This window comes from Dromaius novaehollandiae, chromosome 1 (assembly GCF_036370855.1).
Source record: "Dromaius novaehollandiae isolate bDroNov1 chromosome 1, bDroNov1.hap1, whole genome shotgun sequence".
Taxonomy (NCBI): Eukaryota; Metazoa; Chordata; class Aves; order Casuariiformes; family Dromaiidae; genus Dromaius; species Dromaius novaehollandiae.
In genome coordinates, this window is record NC_088098.1 from 152,010,212 (window position 1) to 152,026,542 (window position 16,331).

At 39.9% G+C, this 16,331-nt stretch overlaps 1 pseudogene; it reads left to right on the forward strand.

The window, feature by feature from the left end:
* Window positions 1–14,266: 14,266 nt before the first annotated feature.
* On the forward strand, window positions 14,267–16,044 carry LOC112984932 (tigger transposable element-derived protein 1-like; annotated as a pseudogene).
* The last annotated feature ends 287 nt before the right edge of the window (window positions 16,045–16,331 follow it).

Below are 16,331 nucleotides of genomic sequence, written 5' to 3' on the forward strand. Positions count from 1 at the left end.
CATGTTATCTGGTTACACTGACTGTGGAGTCAGAATAATTTGGGGCATTGTCATTGTCAATGTTTCTGTTCATACTTGCTTACCAGTCACAGGGAGTTCACATAAAATCTCTGGAGCTCTTTTCCAACAGCATTTTGTAGTGTATTAATAATACACAACCTTCTTGACAGTGTTGTTGGCAGTCCCAGAAAGACAAATAAATATCATCTCAGATCAAATTGAAAACAAATTTGTGTTAAAAAAACTTTGCTGAGTTGAAAAACAATTTCTCAATTATTTTTTGATCAGTTAAAGTGGTTTATTCAACTTGACTCAAAACACCTCTTTTCAGTTGCAGTCATTTGGAAATATACACACTCTTTTCAGAAAAAGAGGTGAGAGAAAATGAAATTCAAAATGAAAAGCTCGACTGAAAACTTGAATCATTTCATTTGGAAAATGTCAAAACAAAATATCTATTTTTTCTCTTGTTTTCTTCTGATGAAAAAAACCAATTCAATGAAAAGGAAATGAATTAATCAAAACCTTTCATGAAGAATAAATCTGCATTTCTGACCCTCAAAAAATTTTAACTAAGAAACATTGCCCAGCTCCAGCACAGATTTCTTCTCTTGCCTCAAATGCCATGCTTTTGTATGCAATAGCTCTAATGCAATTTTTGCTTCATCTGTTATGTGTAAAGAAATAGCCCAGCAATTCCTGAATGATATGTCCCCTGTCCTACCATTGACTGTAACAGCTTTCTCTATTTTACTTAGTGTTTTCCATCAGTTGACCTTGTAGTACTTATTTTGCAGCCTTTGCATCTTCTGCCATGCCTATTTCTCACCTTTCTTTTTTTCTGATTAACAAACCCACTGAGGTACTCCCACACTGATTTCTTTTCTCTTTTCTCTGAGGACCTGATCCAAAGCCTATTGAAGGTTGTGGAAGAACTTCTGTTGATTTCAGAGGGCTTTGGGTACCAGCTCAGTTATATCCAAATTTGACCTTAACCTTACTACAACAAATTTTCGTGTCATGACTTCATTTGTTTTTATACAGTAAATGCTTTAAAAAACTCTCTTTTTTTTCTTGAGAAGCATTCTTTAGGATCAGTAGGCTAGATAAAAACATCAGGAACATTATTCCTATCGGATTAAAGGCACTTTTCATGTCTCAGATATGCCAAATGCAGACACGCCATTTCCTCAGGCCTTCACCATACTTCTAGTGGGCTCCCACTGGGTTTCATTCAAGGGATATATATTACAGAGGGGGATACTTTTGTGGCTACACTAGTAACTATGAAATTTATAGTAGTGTAGTGTACAGTTACATTCCAGCACAAGAAACAGTGGAAAAAGAAAATAAAAAGTAATAATAATAGAATACAGATTCAAACTGTCCCCTAGACCCCTGCAGCAGCTTGAATTTAGTAAATATATTTAAGTAAGTTTATTGGCTCCACTTTGCTAATAGTACAAGAAGAAGGGGACGGCTGTGAAATGAGTCTGGAGATAGGGAAATATTAGAGATCAATGTCTCCTTAAAAAACATATGTGCATTTCTCCACTGAGTTTGCAAGGCTTGTGCTCTGAGAGATGCAGCGAAGACCTCAGCAAAATGCCTCTGTGCCTCCCTGGAGTCAGCGAAGAGCTAGTGCCAGGGTGAGTTGTGAATAACCTGCCTCCGTGCATGAAAGGGTTAGAAGCAAACCAGCCCAGGTGTGAAGCTGGCTGTCAGGGGAAGTCTTGGTTCACGCATGAGCGCATCCTATCTGATATTGGGATACTGGGATATCTGGAGAGCTGAGCTGCTATCCTCTTGCAGAAAATGAAGAAGAAAAAAAAAGGAAAAAATGGTATCAGCTGATGCAGCTGGTGTGAACATTACCGTCATACGAGCACAGGCACAGACCACCTAGGTTGGCACCTGCCAAAGAAATGTCCCAGACTTGGTGTGGGGAGACAGAAGAAAGCACCCGCATGCAGCACAGAGGAACTTACCACAGAGTTTGGTCCCTGCTGCAGAAGGGAGCCGGTGGGGATGGCATGAACTCACCACCAAGCCAGATCACCCCTAGAAGGCTGACTCCAGATCATGCTGGGTGGCAAGAGCAGGTTTACAGCGTATTACAGCTCAGAAAAGTCAAGATGAAAAGCTGCTGATGTTAGTGACAAGTTTCTGAAACTCATCTCAGATTTGAACCTGCATGGTTCAGGGACGTGTCTGGCACATGCATTTTCAGGGAAATTCTCTCCAGTTTCTTATGTAGAGAAAACTGGGAGTCCAGATTAAAAATTTCAAAGGAGTAAGAATATATATAAAGGGACCAAGTTAAAGTCATTGCTTTATTCTCCTTGTTTCCATATTTACTGGGATTGCAACAGTTTTTAGTGTAATATTAATCTTGTATTCCTGATGTTTAGACTATTAAACAATAAAATGCTATCATTGTTTGTCCTCTTTAAGACACCAGTACATATTAATAACTTTAACTCAACCTTAACAAGCCTTTTTTCATATCCAGCAATACAGAAGGTGATTCACTGTGATATTTTTCATGACAACATGTATTTGTCACAGTACAGCCAATTACTGCAGCAGGCTCAGTTCGGAAGCTTTTGCTTGAGAGAGAAGGAAGGATACTAACACTTGTGAAATTATACTTACATTACTTTTAATCTATTTATTATTGATAGTGATAAAGAAAATCTCCCAAGATCAGCAGAATTTCCATCTCTGAGAGAACAATGTTCATAGGGTTTGTAAGTAAAAAATGTTCATCTCTTTTTCTCTTTGAGGTTTCCTATATTTTCTAATAAATTTTTCAATGTTTCACATTTTGATTCTCAAGCTTGCTCTCAGATCTATTAAAACCATGTATATGTATGTTTTAGGAACACTGTTTGTAAAGATCATGTAGAGTCTAGGCGCGTTAGTGACAGGGGTCATGAAATATTGAAAGATTTAATCACGTCTGTGAGATAAGTAAGTATTTCTCCCAGAGGTCTAAGAGCTGGCATGTTCACATATAACACAAAGCCCTATGCAATATTGACACACTATAACCTGCTATTTGGAATTAATCCATAAAATAACACTAGCGCCTGTATCAGAGTATAAGGGTACTACAACCCTTCCAGAATCTTAAGGTGATCCTGGGAGGTGTTTTGTCATTACATCAATCATAAAGGGAGAGAGAAGAAAATCAAAATTAAAAATGAAATATTCTTAAATCCACAAAAGCTTTTTTTAGTTAAAGTCAATTGACTGGTAAAATCTCCTTTTGTGTTCCTTTTTTTTTTCCCCCAGTCAAGTTCACAGCTGAATATCAATGAGGTTTGCTGAAATGGAAACTTTTCGCTGTGCATAATTAGAGTAAACGAAACGTGCATCCATTCTCAATGTGCTTCTTTTATTTTTGTAAAATTTAATTTCTCAAAGAATGGAGGCAGAAAAAAATGTGGTAAATGTCAACTTACATGAGAAGGGATAGAAAATTTCAAGGCCCACCCAACAACAAAGATTAGGACTGGAAAGCTTCTTCTGTGATGGGGGTAAACACTTCTTCTCAGCCCGATTTGTTTGTCCTGGTTTGGTTTGTGAAAGGCGGGTAGCACTAACAAGAATTAAGCACATGGAAATGTAGACACGCACAGCAAATTTCCCCTCAGTATTCTACTGGAATAGCTTGATCTGAAAATCTATTGCTTTTCCTGTGCCTTGAATTTTCTAAGCGTTGAGTACCATTAATATGGTTAGCACCAAACTGTATGCTGTCATGACCTTCCTGAGAGGAAAGTCTGTGAGGGATTAGGCTGAACCTACCCACATTACTTTGCTTGTGATCCATGTCAGATTTGAAAGAGAATTACACACACTCCAACTCAGTCCATACCGGAGATGGGAAATTTAAAGGAATTCAGCGAATCTGACAGTGGGAAGTGGGGAACAGTCAGGTTAAAGTGCTGGGGCTATTGCTAACAATAACTTAATCTTTTCATTTCGGCAGTGGCCCGATCAATGCCTCCTTACACTGGGGGCTGTGTGTACACAGGGGAGGAGGAAAGTTTGTGCTTTCAAGACCCTACTAGGTAAACAGAGAAAACAGGAAAGGAGGGGAGAAAGAAAATGATGCCATCCTCTTTTACAGATGGGGAAATCGAGCAGATAAATGTTGGCCCAGGAACCGCAGGAAGAATGCACAGAGGCTGGACCTTGCTCTGAATGTCATCCTGCCGTCTTCAGGGCCGCTCACACGAGCAATAATGGTCTGTTTACTACCGCTTGGCAGCTGAGCTTTCGTCGTCTGCTGTGTGAGCACAACTCTCCCACCTCAGCTGCACAGTAAAATACATTTGCTTAAACCCTCTTCCAGGTATTCTCTGTGGCCACGTTTCCCTGTGCTCTTGCAACAAGCCAGGCACATGCATGTGGATAGTTATCAGAGCATTACTGATACATGGCAACGTCCCTTGGCCACCACTCCTGAGACGGGGTGCCAAGGGGCAGCCATGCTCCTGAGAGCACAGTCCTTGTCTCAGACCAGCTGCCTTCTTGTAAGTTAAATACCCAGGGGGCTCAACCGTGCAGGAATGCTGAGCAGAAGGAGCGGTTAAACGCAAAGATAAATTCCTGCTGAATTAAACTACTCCTGTGGGACTTTTCAGTGTGATTGAGCAGGCCATGATAGCCCTTTTGATGCGCTCAGACACACTGTGCTATTAGTGTGCTTTCGTGGATGCCATCAGGATCGACAGAGAAATAAAATCGGAAGTTTGAAAAACTTCACCTCGCCACATATATCACACTAGACTTCCAACCACGAAAGGGTAAATAAAGACACAGAGCAGGGCATATTTCACTCAGTGGGGCCAATTTTCCTGGTTTTTATTGTTGGGTTTCTAAATTACAGAAGTCAAATCAGATGACAATAGAGGATGCTCTGTTAGGTTAGCTGTTCACACTCTGTAGTTCTCTGAATGAAGATGCTTCCTGCTATAAAACTTGAAGTTTACCAAGCCTGAAGCAACTAGCTGCTGCTATTATTCACTTATTATTGAAGAACTGCTTAGCAGTCTCACAGGAGATCCAGAGCCCTTTCTGCATGCTGCTATATAAGCACCCTGGGAGAGAGAGAGACTGCCCTGAGACGAGTCTTTCCCAGAATGATATACTCAGTTTCACGCAGGACATCTGTTGAGGACTGAGCATATTTTTTGAGTGCTGGTTTAGCACCTAATCCACAGAAATACCTTTCTTTTCCAGTTCATGAGAAGCTAATATGTCACCAATCTTTGCTTTAAAACAGATATAAATGTTCACACCTCACTTTAGGGGGAAGAGAGTTGGTACATAGCATCCCTCTTCCTGTTCCCCACATTCCCACTCCCTTATACAAAGCACAACCTTATTTTCTAGAAGCATCATACTCTTTCAAAGTGTGAAAAATGCTATTCTTGCACTTTTTTTTTTTTTTTTTTTTTTGCATCCTATGAATAAAGATACAAATTGATGAGATACACATGGCAGTCAGACCAGGAAATGTGAAACATATTGTTATTAATTTGGATCCACATTAATCTTTGTTTGTCACATGAAAAACAGATCATCTATTTTTAGAATACATTCATTCCTTTATTTTGTCTGCCAAGCATTTCCAATCTGAATTGCAGAGAAAAAGCAATCTGTTACACTCAGACATTTGTGTGATGAGGGGGTCTGTCAGGTGCCACAGCAAACAAGTGAATTCTCTACAGTATATTCAAATTTCTCCAGTACATCTTCTCTTCACTTTCCCTGCCCTCAGCACTTACGGGAGTGGTTATGCTGTAAACAAAGAATGAGAGACTGGAGCTGACTTAGCTGTGCTTGAGGAGAAATTTTGTCCATGTCTTTGCGCATTAATTTTCTTATAATTCCTCTGTCAGCCTTTTTTTGGGATTTTTTTGCCAGCTACTCTCTTTTTTACCCTGTCATGTCTTACAGGGCTTTATTTTTCTCAAGATGAGGAAATTGCATGCTTTCTTGAGTAATAGGTCCTGAGAAATTACTCTCCTGAAAGGGTCTTTCAAGTAAAGTTTTTTCTACAAAGTAAGCAAATTAAGGTGCAGAAGCTGTAGTCATATGAGGTTTATAGGAAGTGTATAGGCAATGTTTTCCTCTATATCCTAATATATTCTTTGTCCAAGGCACATTTAAAAGCTTATGCCCAGATAGCAACACTGCAAAATTAGCAGTTCTCATATTTAACATCTAACTGAAGTGACAACCACAAACAATGAAAACTTATCCTCAGCAACAGGCTGACACTACTGATAATTAGTCAGCTCTGATATGTTGATCACAGGGTCTGCTGATCTGTCTTAATATCCTGTTAGAAGCTGATATATTTGTACAAAAACATTCAAATATGTTATCTTCTCTCTGTTCATGATGAATGTTATTAGGCAGCAGCTTCTCTTCTCCAATTCTCTTCATCCTCAAAAAATATCTGACATGTAGAGTTGCACAAGGCCTGGTCTGGCTGTCACTTTTACTTAACATCTTTATGCTAGGGCCATCATGAGGTACTCACTGGGAAGAATAAAAGGACCTACTCAAAGGCACTTTTGGGTTTTGCATTATCTGGAATTACTGAGGTAAAAACACTTGGATAACGCTGTTCCTCATTTTTCTCCAAGCTCTCTCTATCTCACTTCAGGTACCATGAGCAGCAATGGTGAGGCACGAAAGGCAGCATCCGTTCCACTCTCTGAAGAGGTGTAACACTAAACCTGCCCCTCTTCATGACAGAAAGTGTTAGAGGGAAACTCTGGTTGTCTAAGGTATGATTCCTTCTGGAGCTCCCCTGGGGCTATTGTCACTCTTCAGCACAGTCCATGGGAAGAAGTTGCTCTGGAGCTCGTGGGTACCTCACTGTAATCTACAGTGTTTAAGAATGCTTCCTGCCCTGACAGAGCACATGAGAGAACATGTTTAATATTAGCATAGAAGTATATAGATTTAAAATGAGAGCATTAAAGGACAAAGGGCAGCTTGAGCATCCAAGTCTGGGCAGCTTGCGTAGCCAAGCCAATGTTTTTCAGGTTACTTTTGATGAGAAGCAGAGAAGACATAGCAACGGACCGGAAGCATTGTTTTATAAGTTTTGTGGGAATTAAGCCATGAACAAGTGTATTCCCTGTATAGTTTTTTAAATTGTGAATAACATGGAGGAGCAAACTGGGTAGCTTACAAATCCTGCAACTTATGCAAACAACACATAAAACTAGAGAAAACATCTCCTTAAAGATAATGTGCTTTCCTATATGTTATATATCTTATATCCCAGTTTATTCTTTTCCTCACTCCTTCCATTCTCTCCACCTTGTCTTTTTTATTTTCACCTCAGTTGTCATCCCTCTTTCATGCTTCAGGGCTTAAAATAATCTCTGTTTGAAGAGTTAGGCCTAAAATTCCTTGATGGGCTAATTGCATCATGGTGTTTTTCACTAGAGAGTTTTCTTGCACCATCTTCTGAAGGTTTATTTAATACTGGCTTCATTTAATACTGGTTTCTATCAGAAATAGGATGTTAGGAATCAAGGGCAGTGGCTCTGATCTGGTATGACAATTCTCATATTGGTGTTCTTTACATTGCCCATTCCCGCGAATCCCTGTCTCCTCTGCTCTCTTCTCTTCCTCTTTAATTCCTCTTCTCTTTCAATCTCCCTCATCTCAGTTCAGTTTCATTTCGCTCCTTTCATTTTCTTTTCCTCTGCCCCATCTTTCAAATATGCCCAATACTTATACTTTTGTTGCTATGACCAGTAGCCTAAAGGTCATTAATTTTGTTCCAGTAGTATCTTTGGATGCAATTCTCTTGTTCACTGGAAACTAATGGACCAGTGCACTATGTGTGATCAATACAGCGAAGATGTACTTTTTAAGGTATTTGCCAGCTCTTCCTTGTGCTGGTTTATGGTGCTAAAAGAAAAAACAAAGGTACTTGATGGGGCGATGAACACTCTACTCACTGAAATGTGTAGTGATAAGCTTAGTTTTCCCTTCCTGTCCTCATGTTCTTGAGAAAAGTCAATGCACTTAGACTCTCAGTCTCTGTATGTGAACATCTGGAGCAGTGCATTTTCAGCAGTCAGTGCTTGGCCCAGGAGTATATTTTCTCCACAGAGCCATTTCCTGATAAAACTTCCATTTATCAGCTTTCAGGGTGTAAGTGTCTCTCCAATCATCCAATTTTCTGACATGAGAAATATGGTATATCTTCCAAGTGTTAACTGCTTATTTTTAGCATGTTTGATTTTTTTTTTATTGTTGATGGGCATATCTATATCCTGAGTTACCTTTATGTTTTGGCAATACTTCAGCATATCTCCTCAGACTGACATTGGATGGATTAATCTGACCAAATACAGACACCTACAGTGTAACTGTTTATGTCTCAGCAAGTCACTTAAGGTTTCCATTGTAAACACTTTCAGTGTACAAGTCATCTCACTCCAAAGTAGACATTTGAATGGTAAGATCTAAAAGTGCATTTCAAGTTAAGATGCAGGTGAGAGAATTTGCACACACTAAACTGGAGGGCGACAATGAAACTGATGCCCTGCACTTAGGGTAGGCATAAGAAACAGGTGCCCTTCACCTCAAATACAGGCTTTCAACCACTATCAAAAATGAGGGGACAAAAAAGATGCATTGGAGTTGGAAATTACTTTGCTTTTAATAAACAAATAAGGGCACACAATTTCTCTTGTATGTTCATCTATCAAAAGGATCCACAAGTTCTCATGCTTTCTGCCACTTTTTTGCCCAAACTACAATAGAACTGAACCAGAGGGTCCAGTTTGTCTCAGTATGACTGGAGGAAAAGTGGTACATAAACAGTGCCAGAAGAAAGCTTTTCGGTGTGCATTTTGTTATTCCCTAGATGTTTCCAGTGAATAGTGGTGGTACAGTGGCAGACAGCAAGGGCTTACTCCAGTCAACCATGAATGATACACTACATAAAAACAGAAAGTAATGTAGAATATACTTTTATTGGAACTGGTTTGTGGAATAAGGACATTGAGAAAACCACCCAGTACATATAGGGGCTGGAGAACCAAGAAAAAAGCATGTCACAAGCCCTGGAGTGATATATATGTCAGGTAGGTTACGTATAAATCAGTCAAGGCAGAACACACATGGGACATTCAAGCAAGAGGACGCGCCTGAGGAAATGGAGCTGAAAACTATCTATTGTTAGACCACGACTAGCAGCAATGGGAATATTTTGGGGAATGATCCTCACAATACAGGCCTCAAGTGTGCAGCACTGGCATACAGGAGCACAAACCAAGGCAGACGCTTGCAAGGATTCAAATGGTGCTCAAATGTCACTGGATCTGGCAATGGAGAAGTCTTTACATAAGTTCCTACCTGAGGTGACTTCCTAGGCTCTATATACAGTCAGCAGGAGAAAACTTCTTCTGCAGAAGGCAATATAGCTTAAAAGGGATACTCTGAACCTTCCCATGGGCTGTCTAGGAAGAACAGGAAGACTTGTTTCCAAATGTAGGCACCTGTTTAATTATAAGTATCTTCAACATACCCTCCTCCTTACTGGGTATCATTTGAGGGAGCATATGGCACAACTGTCTGGGCTCTGGCCACCCTACCTTGTTTGCTGCTGCATATTGCAGAAGACATAGTTCTGAAGCTGCACTAGTGCATTCTGTGGGAAACTAGATCTGCTCTGCTCTTGTTTCATGTTAGACAGGGCTATTTGCTATTTTTTCCCCAGAAGTTGGCCCATCTTATGCCATTTCCCTTCCAGTCCAAAGAATGATGTTCAGATCCAGCCAGTTCTTTCTTGTCAGATGGATATACATAATGGCCTATCTTCTGCTGGCAAGTTTTATGGGTATCTTTCAGAATGTACAGAGAAAAATATATGTAAGTATAGTGCGATAGGATATAACTGTGGAATCAGGATGGGAACTTTTCTTCTTGCCAAAAAAGAGCAGGTCTCTGTGTTCTTCTAATAAACATGTAAGTGAAAGAAGCTCCAGATGGCTGATGATCAGATTTGGTTGCTAAAAAAGTCTAAGTCTTTAACATCTGAAAATTCACAATTTTCAGGAACAGTAACACTGCCTAAAGACCTGTGATAGGTTTATTTCTGGCAACATGGATCATGAAAAAGATGCATAGTAATATAGAAAACCATTATGTGGTTGCACTATCAATTATTTCATGGTATTCTTTGGGATACTTTTGTGCTTGCTAAATACCAGAATCATACAACGTAAGTATTTTTTGGCTACAGCTTTTCAGAAAGCCTATCAATATAACATGCCCAGCAGTTTAGATTATACAGCATGAGTCTTTCCATTTATCATTAAAATAATGTGTGGTCCTAACACGTAAGAATGTTCTTCATCAGATTAGAAAAAACAAAATGGAGTGACCTTATGATGACTTTGCTTGCTAAAAAAAAAATCTTGTCCTTAATATTTCTTATGCATTCAGTATTCTAATGGAATAGAACTAAAAATTTGCAATGCTGAACTGTGGCTTTTTCTCTAATTATTTATCATGAAGGTACACTTCAAGGTCAAGAAAGGTATTTCAGCCAATGACTGAAAAATAATAGTGTAAAAATGCACAATGATTTAGATTTTCAAACTGATACGGAGTTAAAGACTGTAACAGTAATTTATGTGGTGTTTCCAGTTTACTAGATGCTAAAATTGATTAGCACTTTTTGAAAACTGCCATGCTAATCAAAGTAAATTAAGTCATGAAATGACTTGATTACTAGACAATTTGCCCTTTCAGGGAATCTTTGAATAAAACTAGTTTGGGGAACATTTTCTGACAGGAGATCTGCTAAAACTATTACTTGCACTAGGAGGAATGTAATCATTTTTTCTAGCATGCTTTTCCTTTTGTATTTTCCCTTATATCTCTTCAGTAAATAACAATCCTAGCCCATATTGCTCTACTGGATTCTTTTTCTTTTTTGCATTTTTCATTTCAGGACTTAATTATATTCATTCTGATAAATAATTCTATGCGTTATCACCCCGCCTGCTACCCCTGTATGATACAGCAGGATAATTTGTGGACTAAATCTGGAAACCTAAGTCTGCCTCTCCAATTAGAACAGTGTTCCAGCAGAACAGATAGTCTAACCAATCTATCTTCAGACACCCTTCTGAGTGTGTATTTTATGTTCTGGAGGTATGTATATACTTTTAATGGCAAAGACTCCTGAACATTATTTGCACTTTAGGATGAAATTCACATGCACATAAAAAATGTATTAAGACAAACTAAATGGATTTTGAAATTATTCCACAAGAGACAGTGAAGACAAAATCCAACCATCTTCACTGTGAGCATGCACATGTGTGCACTCTGATAACCAGGAGATCCACTTAAGCACTGGCCTTGTGGCCCCTCCACTAGCTTTCTCTCCCAGTCCCCTCCCAGTCAACCTGTATTCCTTTGGTGAGGGAAAGTGTACAGGTTAAGACACTGTGAGGACACACCACTGCACAGGTTGAGATATCGCCTCTTACACATGCACAAACGCATGCACTCTGGAGACGCGATGCCGAGCTGAAGTTTGCTTTGTCTTTTGCTCAGTTCTTTGCACCCAGGCAAAGGTATCCCTGCGCAAACAAAGGTGTGTAATGGTGAGTCACACAACCACACTGTTTGCCAGGCCAAGAGCTCTTTGTAAGAGAACACAAATCCTTGTCCGCAGCCTGTGGCATGACCAAAAGCAGAGACCACAGTCACTGCCAACACCTCCTAGTGATGCAGGCACCATTGCTCCCTTCTGTTTAAGCCAGATGCTTCTTCTTTAAGAAAGCTATCGGAAGCATATAACATTGGGAAATTAATGTTATCTATGTTCACATCTGGCCAAAATGTATGGAGCTCAAGGTAAGTTTACTTTAGGAGCAGGCTGGACTTTCTGATGTTCTGTGGGAGACAGGCAGTGTAGGTGACTTAGAGGAGGAGATAGGGCTGTGGGCTTATTCTTCAAGAGAAACTCTTTTCCAGGGAGCTGTGATGTTAGAATGAAATTCTCTTGCTAGAAAGGAGGAAGGCAAATACATAGGCAGAATAAGAGAATTTAAATCCTGAAGTATCTCTGTGTTTCCATTTTCCCCTTTGTATGCGATCAGATATGTCTTTGCAGAACGGTTCAGATATCACTAAACATTTCTAGATCTGTGCAAATCTGTCAATATCTGGCTTTTGTCCTGATGATATTGCCAGTTATGCAGATTGCTTGGTTACAAAAGTTAAAAACTAGTAGCAGTAGCTCTGTGTGTCCAAGATTTCTATACTTCCACTTTCCTTTCCTTTCCTCTGCTGTTTGTGAAAAGCTGTCTTCCCTATCTTTCTCCAGACCATTTCCATTTTTGGTTAGGAGCTATCTTCTGTAAGAACCCTGCCTCTGTTTTTATATCCCCTCCACCCACCCCAGTATTCAACTGTGTTGATCTGTTTTTGGCAAGATATGTGTATTTTTATACGTTTTCAATCTTGTTTTTTCCAGACTGTCCTCTCTCCCTTGAGAAGCCTTCCAACCTAAAAAAAATGTAATCTTTTTTTAACTTGAGAATTATGGTTCAGAAAAGTAAAAAATATGTTCAGAGTGATAACTAGGCATGGGCAACCACACTGTGTGGTAGAGATTGCAGCCTGAATGTTTTGCTTGTGCTCATGTTGATTGTAGCTAGGAAATATCTTTCCAGTTTCTCACAAACTCCTCATAAATTATACACCCTTGCATACTGTGCTAGTTGGCATTCAGAATTTGCCCCTTCACCACTGAGAGAAATGGAACAATTAAAGAAGCAGTAGCAACGGGTACTTCCTCTCTTTCTGGGGAGACAGGAGACAGGGACAAAAACCATCCAGTGTGGATAATATATTCAGTTATTAATATAGCCATGTCAAATTCCTTACTTTTAGATCTGAAAGCAGAGCAAAATGTTTTAATGTTCCATTTCCTACTTTTACAACAGGAAAGAAAAAGAAGATGGTGCAGGAGCCAGCCCCCTTCCCAGTTGCCCTAGGTGATGAACGCACCCAGGGGCTTTTCCACTCTGTGTTTTTCGCTGCAGTCACCCTCCAGAGCCACATGCTCCCCACTGCTGTAAATACACTGTTTCAAATGTCAGAACTGATTTACTCTGCCCCTTGGAAAGAGAGAAAAACAAGACAGGTTTGGAACCCCATAATAAAAATAGCACAGATTAGGAATTAAATAAAGACGGTTCTGCTTATGTTGTTAAATATTATCCATGCTATTCCTAATAGCTTTTACTTATAGTGTAAGCACTTTCATTGGCATTAACAGTACCACTGGCTTCTTGAAAAGCAGTTATATGAGCCAAGCTTTGAAGGACAAAACACTTACACTTCCCAAACTTCCATTATACACAGGTGCTGGGGAATACGACTTGCCTCAAGCAGACATGATAAAAACAAATATTAGTTGCCAACTTGGATGTCATATTTTCAAGTTGGTCTTGCTTGGACACATTTATTTGGCATAATGCAGTGCTATGTAAAGGTATCCAAGCCAGCACGTATCCTGGAAGCAGCATGGTGTTGTTCAGGAGGTCCCTGGCCGGGTGAATATACCCTCCTAATCCCACTATTCTGCGTCCAGTAACTGAACATTGCACCATGTTGGTAAGCCCAGAAAGCCGTATTTGCAGTTTCACAAATGCAGATATAGAAGCCATTCCGAAGTCTGTGTTTAGGTTCCTATTTTTGAAAACCTTCCCCACAATACTTTTTTCATACTAAAAATATACCAGTCAAACTGTCCTTTTAAAAATACAGGCATACCTTGCTTTATTGTGCTTCACGTTATTGCACTTCGCAGATATTGCAGTCTTTACAAATTGAAGGTTTGTGGCAACTCTGCGTTGAGCAAGTCTCTCAGCGCCGTTTTTCCAACAGCATGTGCTCACTTCATGTCTCTGTGTCACATTTTGGTAATTCTCACAACATTTCAAATTCTTCCATTATTATTGTATCTGCTATGCTGATCTGTGATCAGTGATCTTTGATGTTACTATTGTAATTGTTTTGGGGCACCACGAACTGCACCCATGTAAGACGGCGGACTTAATCGATAAATGTTGTGTGTGTTCTGGCTGCTCCACCGACCGGCCATTCCCCCGTCTTGCTCCCTCTCCTCGGGCCTCCCTATTCCCCAAGACACAACAATATTGAAATTAGGCCAATGAATAACCCTGCAATGGCCTCTGAGTGTTCAAGTGAAAGGAAGAGTTGCACGTCTCTCACTTTAAATCGAAAGCTAGCAATAGTTAAGCTTGTGAGGAAGGCATGTCGAAAGCTGAGACAAGCCGAAAGCTCGTCCACTTGCGCCAAACAGTTAGCCAAGTTGTGAATGCAAAGGAAAAGTTCTTGAAGGAAATTAAAAGTGCTACTGCAGTGAATTCATGAATGATAAGAATGCGAAACGGCCCTATTGCTGATATGGAGAAAGTTTTAGTGGTCTGGATAGAAGACCAAAGCAGCCACAACATTTCCTTAAGCCAAAGCCCAATCCAGAGCAAGGCCCTAACTCTCTTCAATTCTTTGGAGGCTGAGAGAGGTGAGGAAGCTGCAGAAGTAAAGTTTGAAGCTAGCAGAGGTTGGTTCATGAGGTTTAAGGAAAGAAGCCATCATAACATAAAAGTGCAAGGTGAAGCAGCAAGTGCTGACGTAGAAGCTGCAGCAAGTTATCCAGAAGATCAAGCTGAGATAACTGATGAAGGTGGCTACACTAAACAACAGACTTTCAATGTAGACGAAACAGCCTTATATTGGAAGAAGATGCCATCTAGGACTTTCATAGATAGAGAGGAGAAGTCAATGCCTGGCTACGAAGCTGCAAAGGACAGGCTGACTCCCTTGTTACGGGCTAATGCAGCTGGGGACTTTAAGTTGAAGCCAGTGCTCATTTACCATTCTGAAAATCCTAGGGCCCTCAAGAATGATGCTAAATCTACTCTGCCTGTGCTCTATAAATGGAAAAACAAAGCCTGGATGACAGCACATCTGTTTATAACATGGTTTACTGAATATTTTAAGCCCACTGTTGAGACCTACTGCTCAGAAAAAAAAATTTCTTTCAAAATATTACTGCTCATCGACAATGCACCTGGTCACCCAAGAGCTCTGATGGAGATATGCAATGAGATTAATGTTGTTTTCATGCCTGCTAACACAACATCCATTCTGCAGCCCATGGATCAAGGAGTAATTTTGACTTTCAAGTCTTATTATTTAAGAAATACATTTTGTAAGGCTAGAGCTGCCATAGATAGTGATTCCTCTGATGGATCTGGGCAAAGTAAATTGAAAACCTTCTGGAAAGGATTCACCATTCCAGGTGCCATTAAGAACATTCGTGATTCATGGGAGGACGTCAGAATATCAACATTAGCAGGAGTTTGGAAGAAGTTGATTCCAGCCCTCATGGAGGACTTTGAGGGGTTCGAGACTTCAGTGGAGGAAGTCACTGCAGATGTGGTGGAAATAGCAAGAGAACTAGAATTAGAAGTGGAGCCTGAAGATGTGACTGAATTGCTGCAATCTCCTAATAAACCTTTAACCGCTGAGGAGTTTATTCTTACGGATGAGCAAAGAAAGTGGTTTCTTGAGATGGAATCTACTCCTGGTGAAGATGCTGTGCACGTTGTTGAAATGACAACAAAAGATTTAGTATATTACATAAACTTAGTTGATAAAGCAGCGGCAGGGTTTGAGAGGATTGACTCCAATTTTGAAAGAAGTTCTATTGTGGGTAAAATGCTATCTAACAGCATTGCATGTTACAGAGAAATTCTTCGTGAAAGGAAGAGGTAATCAATGCAGCAAACTTCATTGTTGTCTTATTTTAAGAAATTGCCACAGCCACCCCAGCCTTCAGCAACCACCACCCTGATCAGTCAGCAGCCATCAACAGTGAGGCAAGACCCTCCGTCAGCAAAAAGACTACGACTCGCTGAAGGCTCAGATGATGGTTAGCATTTTCTTAGCAATAAAGTATTTTTTAATTAAGGTATGTACCTCTTTTTTAGACATAATGTTATTGCACACTTAATAGAATACAGTATAACGTAAACATAACTTTTATATGCACCGGGAAACCAAAAAATTAGTGTGACTCACTTTATTGCGATATTCGCTTTCTTGCGGTGGTCTGGAACCGAACCTGCAATATCTCCAAGGTATGCCTGTATGTTAAAGCAAATTTACTCCTGTAAAAACGCAAGACACCATGAAGCCTAATGTTTTAAAAGCATTACATCCCA